The sequence below is a fragment of the Hetaerina americana genome, unplaced genomic scaffold (assembly GCF_022747635.1).
Source record: "Hetaerina americana unplaced genomic scaffold, ioHetAmer1.1.p SCAF_88, whole genome shotgun sequence".
Lineage (NCBI taxonomy): Eukaryota > Metazoa > Arthropoda > Insecta > Odonata > Calopterygidae > Hetaerina > Hetaerina americana.
Window position 1 is genome coordinate 559,564 of NW_027287516.1, and position 21,011 is coordinate 580,574.

At 39.1% G+C, this 21,011-nt stretch overlaps 1 non-coding gene across 1 annotated transcript; it reads left to right on the forward strand.

The window, feature by feature from the left end:
* The first annotated feature begins 6,678 nt into the window (after positions 1–6,678).
* Positions 6,679–6,762, forward strand: TRNAL-CAG (transfer RNA leucine (anticodon CAG)). Its single transcript has one exon. It is a non-coding gene; the product is annotated as a tRNA-Leu (tRNA).
* The last annotated feature ends 14,249 nt before the right edge of the window (positions 6,763–21,011 follow it).

Below are 21,011 nucleotides of genomic sequence, written 5' to 3' on the forward strand. Positions count from 1 at the left end.
TTGTAATGTAAAGCTGATTTTGTTTTCTGCTGGTGGAAAGATTAAAAATGAAAGGGTTTCGGATTCCGTGAATTTTATGAGTGTGACTAAAGCATGGAGAGAATTAAAATTCGGCGCAGAAATGTCGCTCTGAAGCCAGCCAGAGATTGGATGACTTGGAATTGTGGGAAAACGGAAGAGGTGAATTGGATGGAAAGGAAAGCAAAGCTAGTCAGGGTGGGGGAGGAGAGGGGATTGTTTGGAGAAATACAAAGGACGCATAAAAGGCTGATGCAGAGCATTTTACGAGGGTAGGCTCCAATCTAATATACACATGCTTGTAGACCACAAACAAAATGACCTTAATAAGCACTTCTGGTGGCATGTGGAAGTAACATTCCCCCTCAACACGCATGCGCAGGTTTGAGGTCGTTACATTCATTCAGTGTATTTTGAGAAGCGGAAGTATGGAGACGTGTTCTAGTGCTATGTCAACGCGAGTTAAACAGCGTTCTGCTATCGAATTTTTAACTGCCGAAAAAGTGACTCCTACTGAGATTCATCGTCGTTATAAGGCTGTTTATGGCGACGACGCCGTTAATATGTCTGCTGTAAATCGATGGGTAGTAAAATTTCGTGGTTGCAATATGTATCTATACATTGTCTATTCCCTCAAATAAACTCCGTCTAATGAATTCCATACAGCATAATGTTTGTTTGAAACACAATAAAAGTGTATAGGCAAGTGAAGGTCACAAGAAATCACCAAGGTCAAGTACCTGCGCAGGCCATATCCAGTACGGCGGACAGCCAATTGGTAAGCGTGCCATTGTATTATATATGCCATGTGAACGATTATGGTACAATGCATATAGATATTTCCTTGATGTAGTCTTTTTTTAAATCATTTTTTTACGTTTATGACGTTTTACAGTGTATCTATGAGATCGTCAGAATTTTAAATAGTCTTTAAAAAATTGAGATACATCTCTTGTATACACATGCCTTAGCTTCTAATAAACTGCCAATTTTCTTTGATGTTATTCCGCATAATTCTCTCTTTATGAGGATTACAGAAAAAATACTTATATAACAGTCATTAAGTTTCTGTCAAATCCTTATGCCCCGCATAAAAGATTGGGCATTCGTTGATATTCTAACCCTTGGATTTCGCTCGTGAGAAAACCTCCGAAGGTTTATCTTTAAATTCCAGGAAAGAGACTCGTGCATCGGAAGGAGAATGTCTTTATGCTTCGACAATTGAGGAGTCACGGTCGAGTAAGTTTTACTCGACGAATTAAATTTGTTCTGACGTCATTTGTGATTATAGTCAACTGGTGTTAACTCAGTTCGTTGAACCTCGCAAAAAAAAGGGCTGACTTGGACAAGTGTTCCAATGAAGACGAAACATTTCTTTCGCTAGGAAACTCACAGCTGAGTACTGAAAGAAATTGCTGTTTCGAGGAGAGAGTAGCCTGTAGCCTCTTTCCTCACTCAAATAACATCCAAAATAATACGATGGCAAGATTCGACGATACGTCAAATCTTGTTGATATTGCCATTTTGCATTTTCATGTTCGTGCCAGTAACTGGGTAAAACGTTCAGTTAGTTACCCCCTTGTTGGCAAACAAACGAATTAAAAAAAATAATATAAAAAGAAATTAACATGCCTCGGTTGCTCGATTCCCGAAACCTTTTCTAAATATTAATCAAGGAGAATGACGAATAAAATGACATGCTACGGTTCGCAGATGACTTAGTACTTCGGGAATACAAAACGCACAACAACAAGAAGATAGCTTAAATACAAAAACGTGAAAGGGAGAAATTGCAGGAATTACTCCTTTTCACTTTTCAAATTCTAATTTGCACGTCATTTGGATACATTTTTACTAGATTCTAAGGTTTATATGTATGTTAGCTGATAGTACTAGTAAAGGGTCCGTACAATAAGTATCGGGACTGATTCCAAAAATCAAATATTAATAATCTTCAAAATAAATTCCTCCTGCATCGATACACTTAGTTCGGCGCGTCTGCCACTCGTCAAAAGCCCACTGCAAGTCGATTTCCGGAATACTGTTGAGAGCCTTTGTCGTAACCGCTTGAACCGCCTCGATGAAGTCGAACCGATATCCTTTGAGCACCCTTTTTATTCGCGAAAACAAGAAAAATTCGGGGCTGTACGCGGGGGGGGGGGGGGGGTGAGGCAACATTTCCACGCCGAATTTCGTCAGCAGCTGCCGAACAACAATCGCGACAGTTTTTGTTCCTCGCTGAAGACTTTCGCGCGCCTTTCCTCATCGAAAGATACTCTGTTACAATGGCGTGGACGGTTCCGACTGAAAGGCCGGTCTCCTCCCTGATTAGGGCGATGGTTAAATGTCTGTCAGAGTCCAAAGCATTTTTCACTTTGGCCACCTGAGCATCAGTTCAAGCGGTCGTCGAGCGTGCGACGCGGTGTTCGTCTTCGACGAGCTCCCGGCCTTACTTTAATATTTCGTGCCACTCAAAAACTCTTGTGCGGCTTAAGGCATCATCCCCATAAGCCTGTTTAATTAGTTCAAGGATCTCCGATGCGGATTTCCCGAGTTTAACGCAAAACGTCACAGCGTAGCGTTGCCCGACGGTGCGCTCTATGCTGGCGCGACGACACCACAAACAATCACTCACCACGAAAAATCCAACTCCTGTCTCAACGCAAGCCCGGAGGCGACTGAGTGCGCCTGAGTGGTGGGGGACCCCTCTACCGAGCCAACCGGTCGGACCCCCATCCACCGCTCCGTTGACGCTATAGCGAACTAGTCACGATACCTTTTGTACGGACCCTGTATTTGCATGCGTGCATTTTAAAAAGGCTTTTTCATAAATATATATGCCACTGTTGCTGTAGGTTTCCTTGAGTATGTTGGTTTTGCGCGTGGTTATATTCTGTTTTACGTGTGGTGACATCTAAACACCTACCGCTATACGCCCCTGCGATGGATTGCGGGGTATTTATGTAGAGCAATTTAACTGCTTCATCTACGTGGACAGCAGTACAACTTTGGATGGAATAAATTTACTGAGATTAAGCTAGGAATAACTCCAGTTAAGAACCGCAAAGAATAGACGCTTTTTAATATGGTACTCCAGGATAATGCTGAAGGTTGGACAAACGGACAAGGTTGTCAAGGAGGAAGTTTGTATAAAATGTATCGGTAACAATTTTGTCCTGACGTGTGCGTGAAGTGTTGAATTCAGACCGTCAATTAAGTGTGCGCATGATCGCTGATCGTATTTTCATTGATAAGATGACAGTACACACTATTATCAATGAAAATTTGGTGTTACGAAATATCTGCGCTAAAGAGAAGAGTCCATTTGAGTATCTGCTGGCGAAGACCCTCTGAAACTTCACTGCTGATAACAGCACACTGTTTAACTCACGTTGACATAGCACTAGAACACGTCTCCATACTTCCGCTTCTCAAAATACACTGAATGAATGTAACGACCTCAAACCTGCGCGTGCGTGTTGAGGGGGAATGTTACTTCCACATGCCACCAGAAGTGCTTATTAAGGTCATTTTGTTTGTGGTCTACAAGCATGTGTATATTAGATTGGAGCCTACCCTCGTAAAATGCTCTGCATCAGCCTTTTTTGCGTCCTTTGTATTTCTCCAAACAATCCCCTCTCCTCCCCCACCCTGACTAGCTTTTCTTTCCTTTCCATCCAATTCACCTCTTCCGTTTTCCCACAATTCCAAGTCATCCAATCTCTGGCTGGCTTCAAAGCGATATTTCTGCGCCGAATTTTAATTCTCTCCATGCTGTAGTCACCCTCATAAAATTTACGGAATCCGAAACCCTTTTATTCTTAATCTTTCCACCAGCTTTTTTTATCTCAGCATCCTCTCCTCTCTCTCTCTGTATCTCTAGAAGGAAGTGCAGTTCGTAACAACTTCCGTTCTTCTTGCAGTGGCAGCGGTTCTTTTCAACCACCCCGCCCCCCCCCTCTCCCCGCCCCCCATCTCCCCGCCACCCACTATCCCCCCCCCTCCCCGCCACTCCCCTATCTGCTGCCGTCCTCCCTCCGCTCAAACGCCCATGCAACACTTCGCGTCTCCTTGCCGACGGAGATAAATCTCAATCCCTCGAAGGGACGGACGCCCGTTGACACCCTCCCGAGTGAGATCTGCGCAGTGCCTCAAACAACTCCCCCTTCCCCATTCCCTATCCCCTCCTCTCCCTCCTTCCTATCTTTCCCCTTTGCCCTCTCTTTCCCCATCCTGCTCCTATCTCCAAACCCTTACTGCCACAGACTAAATTCTCAGAAAAGTACGCCGGATGGTGAGAAAAATTCGCAAGGGAACGGTGAATTTAAAAACATTATGCTGTCTAGTCGACGGACCTTTTTTTTAATTTTAGACCAGATTTTCGAGCGATTAGAGTGAAAATAAATGGTGTCCCGGGTTACAGGTAATGAAAAATAGCTTTAACGTTGAAGAACAACATTAATATGTGAAGTTATTACTACTTTTTGGAGCATTAGAGGAAGAAAGTATGAGTATTGAAGAATGGTTTATTGTAATATCGGAAGTCAGGTGGTGTTTCTTTAGGGTGAATACTCTGAAACTACAATATGGAGTGTACACCAGACCTACCATTTACATTATTGGCTTACCGTCGCTATAAAAAATAATGGTTCATCCCTATTATTTCTATTCCTTGGATTATACGGCGCCTTTAATTATCGAAGTTATTTATAATTTAAATTATCTGAACGTTACAGTTTAGCGTGCGGAATATATAATTTCATATTCTTAATTCGATTATATTTACTCAGAATCTGATGATAGGGGCCTAACCGTCGAATGGTCAAATACGCTCGTATATACGTGTTGCCCTCTCTCGGTGATTCTCTGTTTTAATAAATTTTTATCAACTTTATTTTGTATTTTGGTCGTCGCGTCGCTGAGCCTTGAAGTCAAACCGAAGAGCTTTCGAACGCGCACACTCACAAATATAGACTAACATTTTTATATATATATATATATATATATATATATATATATATATATATATATATATATATATATATATATGTATAAATATGTATGTTCACCCAGTACCAAGCCCTATGAGGCGAATGAAATTCACACATCAGGGTAGGGAGGCCAGTTCCTTCCCCTGTGCCGGTTATGGTTTCTCAGGAAGATCTGGTACCCGAAAAATCACATAGCTTGGGTGGAGCTGCAGGTGCCCAGAGAGGCTTGCCTGGGAATCGAACCCGGGTCCTCCGCTCCCCATTTAACACAAGGCATTCACTTTCTGGAGAACAAGAACAGGTTATATATAATCGGCGGGGCTTTTTAAATTATAACGTTGAGGATGTACTTTGTGTTGAGGATGTGGCTTGGAGAATCGCGATAGTTGGTGGGTCCTTAAGACGGAAGCTATTTCTTCTTTATGAGATGCGAGAAGTATGTGATGAAGATATAACTCATTGCAAAACAGAATCATTGCTATTCTAAAAATTCTGGTTGAATAAGTTAGATGTTAAAGTAGAGCAGAGTACAATAAAGTGACTAGAGTTCAGTGTACTACGATTTAAAAAAACTTTAATTTCTGTCTTGCAAAAAGGCATAATGGATATATATCGTACCTTAGTATGAATAGTTTCATAAGTATGTCAGACTATATAGCGATGTAATTTGGAGATAAGGTATTTTTTGACAAAAGAAAGTCTGTAGATGAGTGGTTCTAGTGATTTAGTAAGAAAAGAAGTTTTGGGAGGAGAAAGAATCATTGCAGCTCTACAAATTTCGAGGTAGTGAGGGATATTTTAGGTGAAATTTGCCATAGGCAGAGAGAAAGAGTTAATGTATTTTAGATAATGGGATATCCTGGGTTACTTAGTTCATAGTTTAGGGTAGAACTTTGAAATTTCATTGCGCTTCCCTGAGAAATTTCGTATCTTTCCTGATGGTGTGAAAAATTGCTGGTATCTCACCATCTTTAGCTTTTATTGTGGCGTTGGAACTTACCAACTACCTCCTCTATAGCTTTTAGCTCTGAAATATCCACCCCTTCGTGAGAATCTGTTCATTATTTTCACAATATGAATTCATCATCGTCAATTCTTCAATCCGAAGTATAGTACCATAATCGTTCACTCGGCAAATATAAAATAATAGCACGCCTGCCAATGGCGTATCCGCCGTACTGGATATAGCCTGCACAGGTAATTGACCTGGGTGATTTCGTGCGACCTTCACTTGCCTCTATGCTTGCATCATGTTTCAAACAAATCCTTATGCTGTAGGGAATTTGGTAAACAGAATTTATTTGATGGAAGAGGATATGGGTGTGAACGTTGGGATAGGCCGCTGGGATTTAGGAATAGTAGGAAGTAAGAATGAAGGAATATCGTACGTATTCATGATATGAAAGGCTACGTCAATAAACGGATGCAATTCTGTATTCAAATGAACGTTACGACTGCAAACTTCAATTATTTGTGAAATGTAATATTTAATATAAAAATCCGTAACAATCTGATTAAATTTATTTTTGAATTAATGTCTTTGAGCACGCGTTGAAATCTCCTTAAACATGTTTAGCCATAATGTACAATCTTGTATACGTAATATACACAAATTTATTCTGAACACAAAATTATGTTTAGATTAAAGGTAAATGCACAATATCTGCAAGTCAGGATGGCCGAGCGGTCTAAGGCGCTGCGTTCAGGTCGCAGTCCAGTTCTCTGGGCGTGGGTTCGAATCCCACTTCTGACAAAATTTTTTATCAAAGCTATTACATTTAATGGATGACTGCGACTCAATCAACTTGTCTGGACTTCTTCCAAAGACTGCTCTTACATTTCAAATCTGGAGAAATAGATTAAAGAGTGATGAAAACTTTTGTCATGGATATTCAATGTAAATAAAATCTCTAGTTAAGCCAGACCTTATACAATTGAGCCTTAAACAATTTTCAATCCTATTAAGTCAAGTTTGATTCAATTTCATTTCCTGTTCATTGAATCAGTGTTTAACACTGACGTTGTATCTGAAATCGAGACATACACGTATATCGATTAGACAGGCACGTCATTGGACGATATATCAGCACATGGAGTGGTGGGGCCTGTCATTTGAAGTCACCGCGGATGGCCAATAGCCAATAAATGCAAGAGCATCGACTTCCACGTTATGCAGACTGATGCTTGGAGGACGACGACAGAGTTAAGACATCTGAACGTCGGCAGTTGAAATCCTGACCCGATGGAGAGTCCACGATGACTTCATCGCGGTCGTGTGCCGAAAATTACGTCACATCTAATATATACAGGTATGCGTTGAAAGAGATAGAATACCTATGAAGGAGCATGGTAAATGACCTTGTTGAGAAATGATTTGGTTGCGTGGTCGTTCATATATTGGGTCTTATCCAAAGGAAGAAGAAGTCATTCGGCAACCAGGCTTTGGTTGGTCTGTGCGCGAATGGTCACATTTTCATCCTCCTCCGTTAACAGATTTGAACGCCAATTCGGAAATTCTGAAATCTCATAGAATTTATCGCACGATAAGACAATATCGCACGATATAGAAACGGTGACTGAAGTAAGAAGATCCATTTTAAAAAATCCACTGTCTTAAATTAAATTTTCAATATCACAGTTAAAGAGGTAACCCTTCCAAAACCATTCAATATATTTAATATGTAATTAAACCTACGGTCAGTGAGTGATTTCCCACCTAGTTCCTCTTAAAATCTTGATCTTAACAACGTATTACGATCTGGATGATCTTCGCTGAAGTCGGTGTTAGTCGGAAATCATATTAACTAAATGAGGATCCCATATACTGGCACCATATTCTAAATGAGATCATGTAATCATTTACAAATAATTGAGGAGGTTGGTTTTTTTGGATAACTTTATGCCAACAAGGTCACTCCGAGTGTTGGCGAATATTGGATCATTCAGTGAGTGCTCCAAAGACTTCCTCTCAAAACGAATTCGACAGCAACAAGTTGGAGAAGTGGACTGGCCGGGCCGGGATGTTAAAAGGAATGTGGTATGGGAAAAGACATTCCGGAAAGAAAATGCCGAGTTTAGCGGGAGATTGAATCAGATTACGTGTAGATCGGATGCTTTTGGAAGATGGGCTTGGGAAAGGATAGAAATAAAAAAATCTGGAACGTGTTTCTCCACGCCAAGAGTCTTTGAGTCTACAAGTCCACATATCCGCTCGTAAAGAGACATTGGAACGACATAAAAATTTGTACCAACACTCAAATCAATTCTACTTCTCGAAGAATGAATGATATACATGGGCAGGCTGAAAACTAATGCACACTTGCTTGTAGACCACAAACAAAATGCTCTTTAGAAGCACTCCTGGTGGCATGTGGAAGTAACATTCCCCTTCAACACGCATGCGTAGGTTTGAAGTCGTTGTATTCATCCAGTGTATTTTGAGAAGCGGAAGTATGGAGACGAATTCTAGTGCTATGTCAACGCGAGTTGGAAACGAGATGTAAAAAAAATTCAAGTGATGTTTTTTCCCAAAAAAATGCGAATTTTATCTTACTCATGACAGCAGGATTGCATATTTTTGAAAAATATTTCTCTTAAATTCACTTCTTTCTTTAAAAATAACAAACGCATAACATTCCATGGGACAGACAAAGTAGTCCCATTTAAATACAAATTTTTTGGTGAAATTTCTATATAAACTATTAAATGCAAAAGAACCGTTTACCTGTCTGGACGCGTAAAAAAATGAACCCCCCTCCTCTCATTGTTAGATCAACAGATTTTCATAACGTATAGCATAATTACCCAAGCAAAGACCATTTTTTTTTTAGAAACTGCTTCCGAACTACGTAGTTTCGCTCGGTTTCTTCAACTGATTTTTTTTCAAAGTGAGGTTACCAGACCTTTCTGGACTTCCCTCCTTAATGATTTAAAAAAAATTATTCTCCCTTGAAAACATTTGAAAGTAAACTTTATTCTTAGTCACTCCACTCTTTTTATGATACTTGGATATTTTACATGCTGAAATGTCTATTTTTTTTGTATCGCGTGTATATTTTCCAGTTTACGTGAGGGAAAGTTATTGTTCAAACATGTAAATGACATACATATGAGCCAATAGCGCAGGTGCTGAGCTATTACTTTATTGTTTGAGAGATGGTTGAGGCTGATACTTAAGGGAGTTCCATTATATTAAGAACACTGTAGTCCAATTTGTAATTACAGTGTAGCGAAGCCGGTCGGAAATAAAAATCCAATCCTCTTAAAACTCAAAGTTATTTGATTCTTCCTTTTTCACTTTCTTGTTTTATTTAAATATTGTTTCTGTGATTATTTTTAAAATTGGAAGTTTGTTCTTTCCGTAGAGACAAATGTGCAGATTTAACCCGGATCCAAATGAAGTTTCACTCATTCATTAATCTACATCTACATAGTACCCGGCATGCCGCCGTAAGGGCGTGTGGCGGGGGGGTGTAAGGTGACCACCCGTAAAAGAGAATTAAATCGCATGGAAAACCAACAAATTCATGCCAATCTACATCCACAAAGGCGTATATATTAATGAAAAAACCTTTGCACTTACACACATGCAGATACGATTACTATTAACTTACATACACATGCACCTACGAATATATCTTAAGCCTGCTCCACGTTTGATCTTTTTCAGACTTTTAAATCAAATGTCTTTAATATTTCTATGGTGACTTTAGTTTCTTAATATTATGATTTCTGATTTTCCGGGGAAAGAATGAGTGTTTGTATCTATGTGTACTGAAATATATCACTTATCTTTAAGGTCTAATCTATCGAATTAGAGTGGGGCCCTAATAATTCCTTTAGTGTCATTGTTAAACTCCTTTGTTCTTAATCTTACACTCTTGAGAAATGAGACGGTACGGACTTAAAGATCCATTAACTTTGGCGGAAAACATTATTTTATCATACTAATGTTTTATTGGGACCAAAGAGGTTTTTCCTTCCTCCGTTAGTTATCTCAAAACTTCTGTTATCCGTCTCACATTCTCCAATCCAGTTCGTCCGCCATGGGTTTTGTCTTCATTCATTCCTTCGATCACTCTGTTCGTTTACCTCTGAAGACGTAGTGTGAAGATGGCTGACCCAAGCGTCTTGTCTTCTTTTCAGTAACTTCTGTTTCTCATCTAGTCCACATTTCTTGTCTCATGAATATCTCCATCCAGGTTTTCATGAGCACTTTTTCTGTAACATCATCATATTTAAAATTCCTCAAGTCGTTTCCTTAACGTACAACTAAATATCTCTGTACAGTGGAAACGACAATAATTTCTTCTTCCAAATACGTTAAATTATTTTCAAGGTTGTTACGTATGTGGAAGGACAAAGATTTTTCTTTCCCACCATGAATCGCTTCCACAAAGTGATGCCTCTAACCATCCTATTCATCCCTGTACAGGTTAGCCCAATATTGCGAGGAAAACACGACATTTTAAATCTATCCGCTCTGCAATAAATCTCCCTCATTTTACGTTGGTCATCTGATCTTCCATAGTAAGTCGGGACCTATAATCTTTAAACCTACATAATACACCGCAAGCCTCCGCAAAGGTGTCTGGCAGGGGGTGTTAGGACACCCACCATCCGTAAAAGAGAACAAAACCACCTACAATCTCAGCACATACATGCATAACTACACCCACAGAGGTGTATGTTATATTAATGCAAAAATTCTTTCAACTTACACGCATGCAAATACATATCCTATCAACTAAAAAACACGTGCACTTTAGAACGTAGTAAAAGTTTATCCAATTACGTGTAAACTATAATTTAAAAAGTAAGAAGCTGAAATTCCACTACCACATGGACATGCAACATACAATGGTCTCCGCCCCCAAAGACACAGGTAGGGAATGTGACCCACAATGATAATAATATGATCATAAAATAAATATGTCTTTAACATCCTCAGATAAGTAACCTGTCCCGAATTAACCCTATAAATTTAACCTGTATTTAAGCCTGTGGTCAACTAGTGACTCCAATCCCTAATTCCTCCAATAGTGTCGTGGGGACACTGCCACCTTGCTCATAACAACTTTTCAGAAACCGGGCTGCTCTTCGTTGCACTCGATCTAGTTTCAAAATTAAGCCGGATTCATGAGGATCCCATACAACTGTAGCATACTAACGGCGTGGCCTAAGTAACGTGAAATAACAAAGCTCCTTTATACTTTCATTGAAATTCCCAAGTATTCTTTTTATAAATCCTAACTTTTTATTTCCTACTTCGAAATTTGGAAAATGTTTTTTTTTTCCCGGACATATCCTTAGTTATCGTAACATCCTACATCCTACAAACGATTTTACGTTTGTTATGTTGGTTCCCTGTATGGCGCAAGAGATTTCAGGGGGAAATAATCTTCCCATTATGCAGATGTAGAACCCATTGCCTTTCTTTTTCTTCCTTAACCAAAACAGCATAATCAACATTTACCTCAGTGCTGCATCGTTGGCGTTGAATTAAATTTATTTATTGCAAGTGTAATCGCCCGTCCACACTCTCGGGATGAAACACGAAAATTAATTTAATAGTTGGATGGCTCCCAACAACTGGCTGCGAAAACTCATTCAAAGCCAGAAGTACAACGACACGACTTTTGCTCCCAGGAGTTCACCCACGGACATTCAGGACAATTCAGTCGTACCTCTTCTCCTTAAAGTTCTCGCAAGCAAGACGTCGAGCAACACCTAACGGAATACGCACTCGTAACAATGAGTGAGGCCTACGCCGAAACTCACCTCGCCTTAAAGGAAACGCTCGATAATAATGATTCGCCACAATCTTGAGGATTTGAATGGCTGTGCGCGAGACAGAGGACGAGAAATAAATCAAGGAAGTTAAGTTTAAGGAGAAGCAGTAGAGGAGAAAATACTCGTGAGATGAGTTATATGGGAGGAAAAGATCCAGTTAGATATAGGCAAGCGAGATCACCGCAGGGAGTCAATGGAAATATAATGTTAAACTCAGAGGATTTATGAGGAATCTAATCTTTACCCCTCCAATAGTTCGTGGCCACATTATTGGGATATGACGCTCAATACTGTTCGAAAGTCACGAAAATGAAATTATCTCCGATACAAATAATTCCTGATTACACCGAAGGTCAATGCGTTGTAGGAAAGGTGGATGCTGTCGAGTTTACCACTTAAAATTTATCAACTAAAATAAGAAGAAATAAAATGTCCGACCAACCCAAATAGTTCGGGGCCATGATAATTCCTCTTGTGCCACTATTCAACTCATGTTTTCCGAACTCTGCTAAGAGTCAATAATACATTACCTTTGAAATTGTTAGACTCATTTAAAACTTTATTATCTACATCTGTAAAAAAACCCCGCAAGCCGCCGCTAGGGCGTGTGGCGGGGGGTGTTAGATAATCCCCCGTAAATAGAAGAATACCACATGCAAAACCAAATTATGTTACCTCTGCACGCGAATATTAGTTTGTTCATGCACTCGACAAACCTTTATCACATGAAAGAAAGTACTTACATGCAAAAATATTCAATAAAAGAATACATATATTCTAATCATGCTGTAGAACTTTTAAAAAGATGGGTCTATTAAATAAAAAGAATAACATGCAGGATATCAACAAATATATACGTACACTACCAATCCTAAATATCTCCTGCGCGATTACTGCCATGCTTCTAATGATCTCTAATGTTTCAAGGAAAAAACGACATTTTAAATCCATCCGTTCCATCTCCCTGTTTTTAAGTTTGCTGATCAGATCTAGATCTATTAATTCTGGGCCTGTAATAAGTCCTTAATATCCTCAAACATGGGACATACCTCAAATTTACGCATAGTATGGAGCGTAGCACTTTATATTCGTGAAACCTAGTCTTCGTGGCAAGAGACTGGAAATTAAGAGGCTATTACAGATGTGGGTGTGGAGGAGAAAGGAGAAAATAAGTTGAAAACGGAGAGAGGAAAGTGGACGCCGAAGTATCACATATAATGGGGCGAGAAAGGAATATCTGCTTAAGGAAATCCGTAAGAGGCAGAAGAAGTGGATGGACGAAATATACGAGGGAATATCCGCGTAGATCAAAAGGAAATTTTTGTAGGAATAATAATTTTTTGTCGTAGAAAAACCATGTTATTAATCATAATCTTTGAAAACCCTGTTAAGTTTTGAGAACTTGAAAGTTCATTAAGTGGCAGTCTAACTGAAAAGGGCGCGAAACTCATTTTCTCGTCGCGTCTGGAAGTATCTACTCATCATCTTATACTCAAGTGGCTGCGCATTTCCTTGATGCACCCATTAGTTTGATTCCCTAGGATGGATGAGATGCATCCTAGAACAGAATTCGTGAGTAGCTTTAACCCCATTTGGATGAGTGACACGGAAAACCAACAACTTCCAGCCTCCTCTCCCTACCCCCTCTCTCTCCAAACCTGAATGTGGAAGAAGGATCCTTCCCGCCTTATTATGCCTTTTAAAAGCCCATTTGGACCATTTATCATCCTCCTGGATGCACGGGGAGTCTGTAAATGTCGCGTGCCGACGATTAGGACACTTGAAATACGACGTTCCTGCTTCCCCCTCTCTCTCTCTCTCTCTCTCTCAATGTTCGAGGACTACGGAGAGAGAGAGAGAGAGAGAGAGAGAGAGAGCTCCCCAGCATTATTCAAGTAGGAGTGCAGTGCTCCCATCTCGTCCCTTGTCACCATGGAGATAAGAATTAAGTGCGAGAGGAGGTTATGGGTCTCCAAGGGGACAGAAGGACGGCGATTGTTAAACTCAGGTTGGGGGAAGTGGTGGGGGTTTGGGGTGGTGGGGGGATTGGTGAGAGACATTATCATCCACCACGAGGGTAGTTTTCGTACCTGAACCTCATTGCTTAGGTAGATAGTCTTCTTTTGACTGACATGGAATATTTTTCTAAGTTCAACATGCAGCAGGTCATAAATCTTAAAAAATTCATTCGTGTTACGAGGCACGAATGTGCTTGCAGTTGTACATTTTTTTCTTGCAAAAAGTCGTTCGTTTGGGATGAAATATGCTTGCCGGAGTTTATGAGTCATTAAAATTTTTTTTTAAAAAGACATTTGCATCGAATGATATACACGAAAGAGTGAGGAAAATATATTGTCAAAGTGGGCGTGGAAATCTTGGGCTATCACTGTCGTGGTATGACGATCAGGTAGGCAATAAGGACGGTGCGAAAGGACTTATTCTGTGACATACAGATTAATCTCGATTCATACCAATTTCTTAGTTCAAGGAATCTCTGGCAACAAAGTAACAGAATAAGGTCGTTTTAGTCTTCCGTTTTCCACTGCAATGTAGTACGTAAAATACAAGATTGAAAATATTCCTAACTCTTTTTATGAATTTTTGTCTTTCTTATTTCACGAAAGTGAAGTAAAAAACTGTAGTGATTGAAATTATTGGTTCGTGGGCTCCTATGAGAAATACTGTACCATACATTCTGTTCCGTTTTTAAACATAGAATTGGAAAATCAGGGTGATATGCATGTACTCTATGATAACAATCTACGTATCGCACAGAACAAAGGTGGTCAGGTGTATGATCAGGTATAAAAAAGTTGGTGCATTTGTATGTTGGCTGGTAGTTGGTGTGTTTGCATGTGTGTGGGGTGTAAGGGTTCTTGCATCAATGTATGCAATGTTTTGTTTGTGGACAGTATAAATTTGTAGCTTTTACATACAGTTTTTTCCTTAATTACGGGTGGTGCCCTAACACCCCCCGCTACACACCCTTGCGGGGTATTAAGTAGGTGTGGATGTAGAAGTATTTCGAGGAGAGGAGGGTGGAAGTGAAAATAGGAGGGTTAAAAATAGTGCAGGTGGGGTAGTTAACCTATCTTGGAGGTGTTTTGGAATAAGATGGTTAGAGTAATAGAATTGAATGAAGGAGAATTGCTTTGGGCAAACAAGCCTTCTCAAGGGCAAGGGAGGTGATGGCAGGGATGTTGAGTAAGGATGTTAAGACAAGACAGATGAAAACCTCGGTATGGTGCGTGGTTTTGTGCGACTCAAGAACATGGTAGTTGAAGCAAGATAGACGTAAATTGGAGGATTTTGAAATGTGGGTGTTGAGAAGGATGGAATATGTGATATGGGGAGAAAGAAAAACAAACAAGGAAGTGGTGGGGCGGGAGAGAGGATGGTTGAAAGACAACCAAAGGAGATAGGAAAGATGGATGCAGAGCATTTGTACTGGCGATGGAGTGTTTGAAGACTGTGATAGAGGGGAGAACATTAGACAAGCGAGGAAGTGGTAGGGATAGGATAGGTACGCTAGACAGAATGGAGGAAATAAGCATGCTGATTTGATGAACACTTTTATTGTGGTGTGAGGTGTCACATTGTATAATGCTTGGCGAAGTTAAGAAATGTTGGTGTGTTTAGTTTCCGTACATCCAAAACTTATCTAAGACGTGGGACAACCTTATAATATTTATCATCTAGTTCGATTGATAGAGGAATTTTTGCGTCTTCTTACACCCCAAGTTCTTTTGTTTTCTTTTTTTTTTGTGGTGACCTAGCACATCCCGCCACACACCCTTGCGGCGGCTGGCGGGGTATTATGTAGATGTATACATATATTGATAGGAGGGACCATGGCGATAAGAAAGATAACATTGATTACCAAGCGAATGGGACACAATTCTATTCCTAACGTAATCCCTAGAAATAAAAGATTGAATTAAATGAATATCCTGTACAGAGCAGAAAGGATGCTGTCAATCTACGAGACTTGCTCAAAAAGTCCAGCTTCAAAGATATTAACCCGTAACTTTCTCGGTCTACCTCTATCTCCCAAAGCATTCAGTTTTTTATGTCCAGCTGCTATTTATTCTCGCAAAGTGGCCAAACCAGCAAAATGATCATTTTCTTACACATTTGTATTTTGCTGCTGTGACGAATTCTCTCATGACCCTCATCGCCCATTCTTTCCAAAAATTAATTGAAAAAAAACTGTCACCAATTGTCACGTGTCCATAGTGTTTTTTCGACACTTATGCTAATTCGTCGAGGTGGAGTAAGGCTATGTTAAACGTTATAGTAAGAGTGTAAACATTAAGACTACGTGGAACAATTTATCTTTCTTGAAAGAGTTTTGGAATAAGATGCAGTGGTATGGGCATTATTATTATTATTAAGTAATCTACAGATTAAGGTAGGTTTTGAATGGACGCAACTACAAAATATATATTTTCTGACTCCTAACAAACACAATCAAGCAACCTACTTCAAGTCCTATCCAAACCTATCCACGTCCTTTTTCATATATGTGTAAGTAGAAGAATTGCGTTAGCCAAAAGAACTTTCAGAAGGAGAAAAGGAGTTGATGACAGGGACGTTGGGTAAGGATAATAAGTAAAGACTCGTTAAAACTTTGATATGGAGCGTAGCTATGTACGTGGCGGAAACTTGGTCATTGAAGCAAAAGGATAGACGTAGACTGGAGGCTATTGAAATGTGGATGTGGAGAAGAATGGAGAAGGTGAAATGGACAGAGAAGAAAACAAATGAGGAAGTACTTGGTATGGTGGGCGAAGAGAGGGGTTTGTTGAGAGAAATCCTATGGAGGCAGGAAAAGTGGATGAAGGGGGTGTTGACCGGCAGTGGGATGTTGAAGACTGTGATAGAGGGGAGAATGTTAGGAAAACGATGAACGATAAGGGAGATGATAGAGATTTTGGATGGAATGAAGGGACGAAGGAAGTATACGGAGATGAATAGGGGGTAAAAAAATATAAAAAAATTATTAAGTGGAAAAGTGCATCATTCAGTTATTCATTATGTGGGGTGACAAGTTTTGTCTTGTCATAAGATGCTAATAAGTTCAGCGATGTTCATTCTATGTCCATCTAAAACCAATTTTAGATGGTAAGCTACCAAATGATAAACATATCTTTCTACGTGATTTTCCCACTCTCGACGCTACTTCTTCATTCTTTATTACTTTCAGTATTTTAACATTCATAATTATTCAAGGACAGACAATTGCTTCATAGGGGAAATTTTCAAATTTCTCCAACCCAAATCGTTTGTTACTGTCACACTCTTCTTCTGAAGCATTCAAGTAGAAGATTATATCGAAGAATATTGAAAAATATAATATTTCACTGAATTATCTCCCCTCCAGCATACAAAATTACACAGCCGTAAATGTAACAACAGGAAAACTCGCAAGCCACAATAAAATCACTTAAATATATGAAATGATAATTGATTTTTGCGATTGCATTAACGAGAGAGATCCTTTTGTGGCCCGTCATAATCCGATTTCCAATTAAAATTAATTCCCTTTTAAACCATTCATCAACCGAGGGTATAAAATTAAATTGGCCTTTTACACAGTCGGATTCCCTGCTTTGTACGCGATCATATCAGTTTATAAATCATGTTTCATCATATTTCAAGCCACGCGGTTTCCATCCTCAACTTTTTCGGAAGACCGAAGCACTCATCGGATAATGAAATATGGATACGTAGTTCGGCTTTCGTGCGCCACCTGTGTGGTTGAGTTTAAGCTGACGGCGAACTTATACGGCTTTGATGAATGCAGATGACCCCCCACCTCCCTCCTCTCCTCCCCTCACTCCTCTCGTCCTCCTCTGCCCTCCAGCCTCGAAATCCAAAATCCTATGAGTTTGTGACGAGCTTCATCCATTAGCTGGATAGGTCTCATCATTGCTGCCACCCCCCCCTCTCTCTCTCTCTCTCTCATCCCACAATCGCCTCACGACCGCAACTTACCCCGTCTGACTCGCAGAAACACGAAATCGGATCGAAATTTACTGGTTCTTGACCCGGAGAAGGAAACTTCAGTCTTCGAAGGCGCTAATGTCTTATATATATATATATATATATATATATATATATATATATATATATATATATATATATACATATATTTATATATATATATATAAATATATACATACATATATATATACGTATATATATGCGTTATCTTTTGAGTGTTATCTATTTTATTTGTGTTCTATTTCGCCGTCCAATGTTACACACACACACACACACAAACACACACACACATATATATATATATATATATATATATATATATATATATATATATATATATATATATATATATATATATAATATTTGTAGACCACCACAGAACACAAAAATATAAATAGATATCACGCAAAGGACACTCACATTTCAGAAAGTTTTAAGCTTTCTGAAATGCGAGTGCCTTTTTACGTGTTTTCTATGCATACATTTGTGTTCCATTGTACCGTCCAAATGTTATATTGCTCCCGTGAGTGCTTATAGATCATGTTATGTGGCAGGTTATGCAAGCACTTGTCGGAAAGCGTTAATTTTAATACCCTAAAATTTCCATTAAAAACAAGCCGTCCTCCTTCAAATACCACCACATAAACTCCATCGGTCCTGCTGAAATTATGTCGGGTATTTCTGATCGATTCTGCAAATGTATCGACATAGCGACTCTTAATGATATTCCACGGCCCTGATAATGTTATACTTAAAGAAAACGAGACTGGAGGGAAATATTACACAAAAATATGTGAGTTGGGGTTTCGGGGGGGGGGGGGGTGCGAAGAAATGGGGTTGAAAGGGTGGATGGGGAAACAATCTCACCTGGTCACCGAATACCGAAGCCACTCGTGGGACTTGAAAGCATAAACCAATTAATTGACGAGCCGTCGAGGGAAAACCCATAAATGATTGCCTTCCTGATGAACTCCGCAGTTCTCCTTCTTAGGAGTCGTCGAATATCGATCTTAGAGGTGAGGGACACTTAGGAGAAAGGGGTCTGGAGAGTTGGAGGGGTGGGGCGAGTCGGTAGGGGATGAGAGGGAGAGGGGTTGGATGGAGAGAATCGACACGTTAAGAGCAAGACCGAGAAGGGGCAGCGGCGCGAGAAAGCATTCGTTTAACCATGTCGCGAATATGCAAACGCTCTCTCGTTTTCCTTCCCCAAAGATCCCTTGCCCTACTTCTTCTCATCTTTATATTGTCTATTCATTGACGGAAATGGATAAACGGAGATTTTTTTACGCACCTGATGCTTTATTTTGTTTGTCTGATTCTCAACCTTTTTTTCAAATATTTCCTGAGACAGTAAAATGTTACTCATCCAGAAGTTTCGGTGACTTGGTTTTGTGCTATATTACTATATCACTGTTGAAGACGCTGCGAATGAAATTATTTATGATTAGGGCATTTTGGAAACTGCCGATAATAATTACGCTATTTTCTGGCTTATAAGGAATGTTCAGTTTCACATGCATTTCTCTAACGGAAGACAAAACTGATTTTGGGAGGTAGAGTGGTAGCCTTAACAAAACGTTATCAAGGCTTACGTATTACCTCTTCTGCCTTCCGCTTCAGTAGTCTTTCCTCTATGAATATACATTTCAGACAAATTGTGGGTTAATGTGCAATTTCTATATATATATATATGTATATATGTTTGTTATGTGTGAGTGAGTGTGTGGAAGGCCGAAAGCTCAGGCAATCTACAACTTGAGTTTTCTTTTACGTGCTATTTATTTTATTTTATGTTTTATGTTGCCATCATATTGCTCTTTTGAGTGCTTCTAAATCATATATATATATATATATAAATATAAATAAATAAATAAATAAATAAATATATATATATATATATATATATATATAAATTTATTCATATTTGAACTAATAAAAAGTTACCTAAAGCATTGGCATAATTGATTCAACGAAAATATTACACTTCAATTTGTAACTAAATGCTAAATGGATATTTAGTTTCATGCAAATTGAAATTATGAGACTTGAATGACAGAGTAAACTTTATTCATGATAGGAAAGACTTGAGAGGATGAGGACAGAGGAAGAGGACTTTCCTCTTTGTTAAGGAAAATAGCGGTTTCAAGGGTTTTTAATCGGGAATTTTTTCCCTGCCAAGCCAAGAAAGGGGTTTGCATAGGAAGGGTAGGACCTGCCGCCCATGGAAAAACCCCTTGATCTGCAAGGAGAATTTATCGTTAAAGGAGAAGGTATAACGAGTGAGAATGAAGTCGGAAAGGCTAAGGAGAAATTCATTGGATGGTATGTGCGGCTCAGGGCGTTGGGAGAGGTAGTATTGGAGAGCGGAGAAATGTCCTCAGTGGGGAATGAATGTACAAAGGGGTGTGGCATCAGTGGTGGCCATGTTAATCTCGATATCTGGAGGGTTGAAGGTTGATTTTAATCTTCCCAGGAAATGTAATGGATCTTTAGTGAATGATGGTAGAGAGTAGACTATTGGCTACAGGTAGTGGTATACAAATTCAGAGATTCTTTCCGTTGGGGAGTTACGGAGGGATAAAATCGGAATACCGGGATTGCCAGGCTTTTCGGAAGGATATAAATGTATACATATATATATTATATATATATATATGTATTATAGACACACACACATATATAAATATATATGTATGTATATATATATACATTCAAATACATATGCATTTGTATTATATATATATATCAAACTTGGACAGCAACACACAGTATAAGAACACATAAAAAGATCACTCACACGTTATTTCTTGATCATTTCGACGCGATTTAGCTCCGTCTTCATCGGAAGAAATAGAAGTTTGTGTGTGTATATATATATATATATATATATATATATATATATATATATATATATATCAAACTTGGACAGCAACACACAGTATAAGAACACATAAAAAGATCACTCACACGTTATTTCTTGATCATTTCGACGCGATTTAGCTCCGTCTTCATCGGAAGAAATAGAAGTTTGTGTGTATATATATATATATATATATATATATATATATATATATATATATATATATATACATATATATATATATATATACATATATATATATATATATACAAACACACAGATACATACAGACAGACTATTCTTTGCCTTCCACTTTCCCTACGTTCTATGTCTCAGAGCGAACG